Here is a 6,186-nt window from a genome sequence, read left to right as displayed (position 1 = left end):
GATGGAATCTTAAGGTTTTCTCTTATGGGAAACTACATGGAAGCTCGTGAAACCTTATGATTCCTGAAGTTTCCTTGACTCAGGAAACTATATGGAACTTGTGTAGCACTTTCTGTGTGGCGGAAACTTGGTGGAATTATCTGGAGTCCCATTCCTGGTGGAAATTACTGGGAAACTTCAAGATTCCCTAACTTTTCTAAAGGAAGCAATGTGAAATAATGCGTATTCCTTTAAAAATCTATCAAAAAAATTTATTACATGTAAAAGAAAAAAGCATTACCATTTTATATGTTTAATAATTCATTTGATGTACAAAAACTGTAACTGAATTTTTCAATGATATCAAAATATTAAATAAATTCATATATCTTAGATAAACAATGGAACAGTCTTTCACATTTAAGTCCATTCATAAGGGTCATTAAGTACTTCTTTCAACATCAGTTTCCTGGTTTTCTTCACATCACCTATGATCTGCAATATTCATACAAAATTATTATATGATGTCAGAATTATAATGCTTGAATATAACTTAGAAATCTGAAAGATCAGTCAATGTCCTTTAATATACCAATATCAATAATTACTTTCCATGACCATGATACATATGATTTCAGCATTTAATGTATCTCTTTAATATTTAATGCTTTATGATAAGTGAAAAAAAATAACATAATATAAATAATGTTTTCAGCCTTATTATGTCATTGAGAATATATTACTACATGTATCTCATACTAAGAACCCTGCTTTCAGTTTGATTAGTTTGAGAGAAAACATACTGTATACAGGGTTTTTTCGCCCCGTCTTATTTTCGCCCTTTCACACTTGCGAACAATTTTGCCCCGTTTTAAATTCGCCCAGTCATAGTTATTGTTAACGAAATATTACTGTATTCTTTGAACTCGCCCCGTTTTAAATTCGCCCAAATGAGGGTAGGGCGAAAGGGGCGAAAATGAAACGGGGGCGAAAATTTCCCTGTATACAGTACCCTTTATAATAACAAAAATATTAGGGAGAGATTTTTTTTTAATTTTGATATTCGACCTAGAAATTGGTTGAAGATCATTGCAGACCCTCCACCCCATTGCACAAAAGCTAGATTACACCAGGGGAGAAATACACTTTGGACTACGATTTTAAAAAAAGATATACAGTAGATTTTGATACTGACCTTTGACCTAGAAAATTAGTCCAAGGTCACTCTTCATCCTCTATCCACAGGCTCTCTGTAGTTTAAGTTTGAGAGAGAAATATGCACAGAACAAGTGATTTCAGATGGAGTGATGGGTAGACACTGTCTAAGGGCATCCACAGAACAGGACCTAAAAATAATGCAATATATATGTTTTACAGTATATATACACATGTACTTGTATGTTAATGATTTATCATATGCTGCATTGGACACATATGATTTTATCATGGTTTAAGTATACATGTATCTTATGAGTAATTTTATACCGGTATTGCATGTACACTCAGTTTATTTAAGAAATAAATAACAAGTTTATAAACTTCAATGGGAGAGATACCACAAATGTATATATAAACAAGTAATTTAATTTTTTTTTTTTACATATATTGACCAACATTATTTACATCCATTCATCATGTTCATGAATTGGCTGATCAAAATTCAGTCAGTTTTAGATCTATATGATATACCACAAAGGACTTTCACATTTACAAAAGTTATTCCCCTTCGCAGGGTCGATCTGGGGTCAACCGGCTTAAGACGCTGTTTTCCCTCTTTAACCGTATCAACTTTGAGGGACAATATCTTAGAAATAAAATCTGTATGAACATATTCATTATGACTTTCATGTTGCCCCCATACTCTGGCAATACAGATACAGATCGTAATTGTCCAATATTTTTGAAGATTGAAAATATTAACAAGTAACTTACAAAGGACAAAGTGGGGAAAATGAGCGATACGCCGACAATTGGAGAAAGCTCTTAGGAATGTGAAATTCGTCTACTGGTGATGACAATTCCTGTTTTAATGTCACTGAAAAATTAAGAGACATTAAAAATTTAAGCCCTATTGTCATACACACATGCTGTTTTTTCATCCATATAACCTTTTAGTATCATAAAATTTACCAAAATTTAATACTTCAAATAATTTCATTGAATATCTATAAAATAAAGGAAACTCTAAAAACTTAGTGACTTGCAGAAATTATTCCTTGAAGAGAAAAAAATCTATCATATTTCATATAAATATGTGCATAATGAGCCTTTTTTATTCATTTAGAACATATAGTATGTGCCTCATTTCCCCAAGAAATTTTCAAAGACAATGGACTATGACTGTAAGCAGAAATCATTGCTGTTTACTTACATTGGAAAATTTATGAAAATATTTTTTTTTTTCTTTTTTTAAATAATGCTAAAAATAATTTAATCTATTAAAAATAATCTAACTGACTGTAAAATAACATTTTTCATAATCTTAATCTATGGGCAGATCACTTTAACTTCATAAAACTACCTGATATTAAAGTAGAACTCTTTAGTGTGCAGTTTTTAGAGCTTCCTTTAAGTAATCAAAATACTGACCAGCAAGAAATCAGTTAATAAGCATTTCCTTTTTTTCATTCAAATTTTTGTAGAGATCTCAGAGTTTTTTCCTGTTCAATTCAGGTTCAAGACGACAAAGTTTTATTGAAGTGTGTGTATTAGAGAACTGATTGTATGTCAATCATAGCAATACACACATAACATGGAGGATCTTTTACATAAAACTTCTTGTAGCTCACAGCTGATACTGGGCAAATTGTTTCAGCCCTAGCTTTTACATAAAACTTCTTGTAGCTCACAGCTGATATACCACAGTTCAGTATTTAAATAAAATTTAGAATCTTTTTTTTTTACAATCTTTTTTTTTAGGCAATTGTCATATACATACTAATCATGAATGAATTACCACTTACCAAATGACCACATCCTGAATCATCATACATTTTCTATAATTTTATCTCACTGGTTTTCTTTTAAAGTCACACAGTTTTCTTCTCTCTGAAATGATAAATTATGTCCAGGTACTATTGCATTCTAATTTAAACTAATTATGTAATAGCATTAGCAACAACCGGGATGGAAGAAAAAATAACCAGAAGTCTCTGTCGAGACTGTAGCTCTACTGGTTTGTACTTATCAAAAACTGATGCACAGAATTATGTATCTTAGTATAGTCTACTTGTGTGCCAAGTTATATTGAAATCAGACTAAAATTTAAGGAGGAGTAGTGTTTGCAGACAGACGGACGGACAGCTAGACAGATGGACGGACGCATTACTATCGCATAAGCTCTTCTGGTTTCTGACAAGTAGAGCTAAAAACAAGATGCGCTTGTGAAACACAGCAACAAAGTTCGAAAATGCAATTTTTTTTAGCATACTGTTACAGGTCACTGTCAAGATCACATAATCATTGTCCTTGTTGCCATTTGAAAGCACTTCATTAGTGGAGTATGCATACTAAATATGAAGCCACTATCTCGTATAGTTCTAAAGTTATGGTGAAGGTTTAAGTTGACAACAGACACTCAGACAGACACACAGATATACAGTTATGGCAAAAGTTTGAACATTATAACTTGGTATACACACAGCCACTTCGAGGTATCAAGGGTAAAATTCACAGCACAGCGGGACTGCATTTTGACTTCGAGGGATCAAGGGTTTCGAGAGATCAGGAGTTCGAGAAATCAAGAGCAAATCTGCTTAGTTATATAGTGGAAAAAATCGGGACCGGAGACTCACTTCAAGCGATCAAGAACTTCCGAGAAATCGAAGTTCAAGCTATCAAGAGTTACCTGTATATACAGATATAAGAAGCATCTTATTATTTGCAATTTTGACCTAATGACAGCTAAATCTGTTCAGTAAGACAATACTGTGTACATGTATGTAAGTAGTTTTATTGTGCATGATTATTTACTTATTTTCTTGATCTTCTCAATTTGAAGTGTTCTGTATTTTATAACCAAAGTTTGTAATAAACATAATGAAACATACCCTTTTCCACATCACATCCTGTATCAGACCTTTGACCAATATCAGCCCTAGGGCCTCTGTCCCTCTGGCTGATATTGGTGTCTCGGGCTAGGATGTGATATGGAAAAGAGTATGTATTATTCGCTATACATTGTCCTACTCAGGTCAATAATTGTGAAAAAAACTGATAATTCAAGCTGATGATTCATTTGCATTTCTTGACATACTATCAATATTAATTCACTATTAGGCTTTTCTTTTTTTACATCTTCATCTCAACAGGTTAGACATTACAAAAAAAAATCTTTTGAGCAGTAAACTATTTCAATAAACAATAAAACAAACCTAATCTCTTCAGAAAAGTGGACAGGCTTTCACCTACATTCACTTTTTTATGTATATTTTTCCTCCATATCATCGTCATGCATATGATTAAGGTTATGCTATTCCCTACAATCTATTCCAACTGTTCTGATGAGGATATCCTTCATGAATAATCGGATAAGCTGAGATTGAAGACACTTTTTGTAAAAATATCGATGCTTTTATCAAAGTTTTGAACCAAAAATACTTAATTTATACCTTGCCATAAGTCGTAAGTTCCAAAAAACAAGAGTTGGCTATCCGAAAAGTCAGAAAACACATGTATTCAAACCGGATGTTCTACGGTCTGAATTTAACTACGAAACCATGCTCGGTGAAACTATTATCATCCGGATAATTTGAGCGGGGTTAAAAATATTTCTTTTTAATTTTTTCTTCCGAAAAGTATTCATTTATATATAGAGAGAGAACATACATATGGAGCATACATTTTAATAAACATGATAATAGGCGAAACGTTGCCATTTTACAACATACAGCATGCACATGCACGGTGCCTTTGGGACCTCCATAATCTATGTTATGCTATATCACTGTCTCAAATTTTTTTTTCTCTCTCTCTCTCTTTCTCTCTGCAATATATACACTTAACAATTTAAAACTTAGGTATCCAACTTTTCAAAATGGCGTCAGAACAAAAGTTGCCTCCGATAGTGAAGATTTGTTGTTGCAAAATATTACAACTATTTACCGTAAATGAAAAAGTTAACAAAAATATACGTACACTAATCCTTCATAGTTGGCCATTGCATTTATCACAGTCTTAAAGACACTGGGTGGTGAAACCATCTTTACTTTTCACATTTACCAGCTGCTTACACCTTCTTCTTCGTCCTTCTCGATCCTCCAAAAATGGCGCCTCGGGAAATTGACCAATGAAATAAAGCGCCTACAGAGCGATGCAGGATGGGAAATATAAACTGTTGAGATCTTATATTAGAATTAAAAAGTTTTCCCCTTTACATGGAATAAAAAGAGGGGCTCCTAAATATTTTTGCCGATATGATGTGTAGGCCTAGTATATTTAGAAAAAAAAGCGCTTAAATACATGAGGCAAGAGCAGAAAAAAAAAATGTTTCTTGCTCGACACCTCAACTTATTTGCCTTCGGGATATGGGTTTCGGGGCTTGGTTGTTTTTAGTGGCCGTCCTTGCTGAAAGTACCCCCCCCCCCCTGTCCCCGCTTCTTTTAACTGTTACATGTATGATTATGAATTTATAATGTCACACTAAAAGATGTTAAATTTTTAAAAGCACATTTTATACCCCCCGCTTGAAAAGCGGGAGGGTATATAGTGATCGGGATTTCCGTCCGTCCGTCTGTCTGTCCGTCCGTCCGTCTGTACGTCCGTCCGTCCGTCCGTCTGTTACGCTTTTTCTCTTATCCGCAACTCCTCTTATACTACTGGGCACGATTATCTCCATAATCTAAGGTGAAATTAAATGAAACTTTCACAGAATCTTTATTACATATTGCCATTGTGCAATTTTACTTTTTTATTCGACACGTATTTTAGTTTTCTCAAAACAATGGACATCCATTTTTTGTTTACCTAAACATAATAGAAGCTTCTGGGTAACATTTCATAGATGTAAAAAGCAACACATACAATTTTTTAGTGAGCACATTTTTTTATTGTGAACTTTCCACAGGAATCCTAAAAGGCATGAAAATGAGCTACAATTATAATATGATTATCAAGAACAGTTTTTTTTATTTCAATAGTGATGATTGAAAAGTTCGGTGATTAATAATTCATTGCTAATAAATTGTTGTGTTTTTTTTTTGGGGGGGG

The 6,186-nt window shown here is 33.3% G+C and overlaps 1 long non-coding RNA gene across 3 annotated transcripts; it reads right to left on the bottom strand.

Annotated features, from left to right (window-relative positions):
• Positions 1-276: 276 nt before the first annotated feature.
• Positions 277-4,672, bottom strand: LOC134260201 (uncharacterized). 3 transcript variants are annotated; one of them, XR_009990486.1, is made up of 4 exons: positions 4,590-4,672; positions 2,943-3,027; positions 1,175-1,325; positions 277-474 (listed from the first exon to the last, which is right to left on the bottom strand). It is a non-coding gene; the product is annotated as an uncharacterized LOC134260201 (long non-coding RNA). The 3 variants fall into 3 exon arrangements; XR_009990488.1 differs by lacking the exon at positions 4,590-4,672 and adding an exon at positions 4,353-4,571; XR_009990487.1 differs by lacking the exons at positions 2,943-3,027; positions 4,590-4,672 and adding an exon at positions 1,912-1,970.
• Between the last annotated feature and the right edge of the window lie 1,514 nt (positions 4,673-6,186).

The sequence above is a fragment of the Saccostrea cucullata genome, unplaced genomic scaffold (assembly GCF_032062105.1).
Source record: "Saccostrea cucullata isolate Sc308-1 unplaced genomic scaffold, CSIRO_AGI_Scuc_v1 ctg4371, whole genome shotgun sequence".
Lineage (NCBI taxonomy): Eukaryota > Metazoa > Mollusca > Bivalvia > Ostreida > Ostreidae > Saccostrea > Saccostrea cuccullata.
This window is presented reverse-complemented; position numbering and strand designations above follow the sequence as displayed.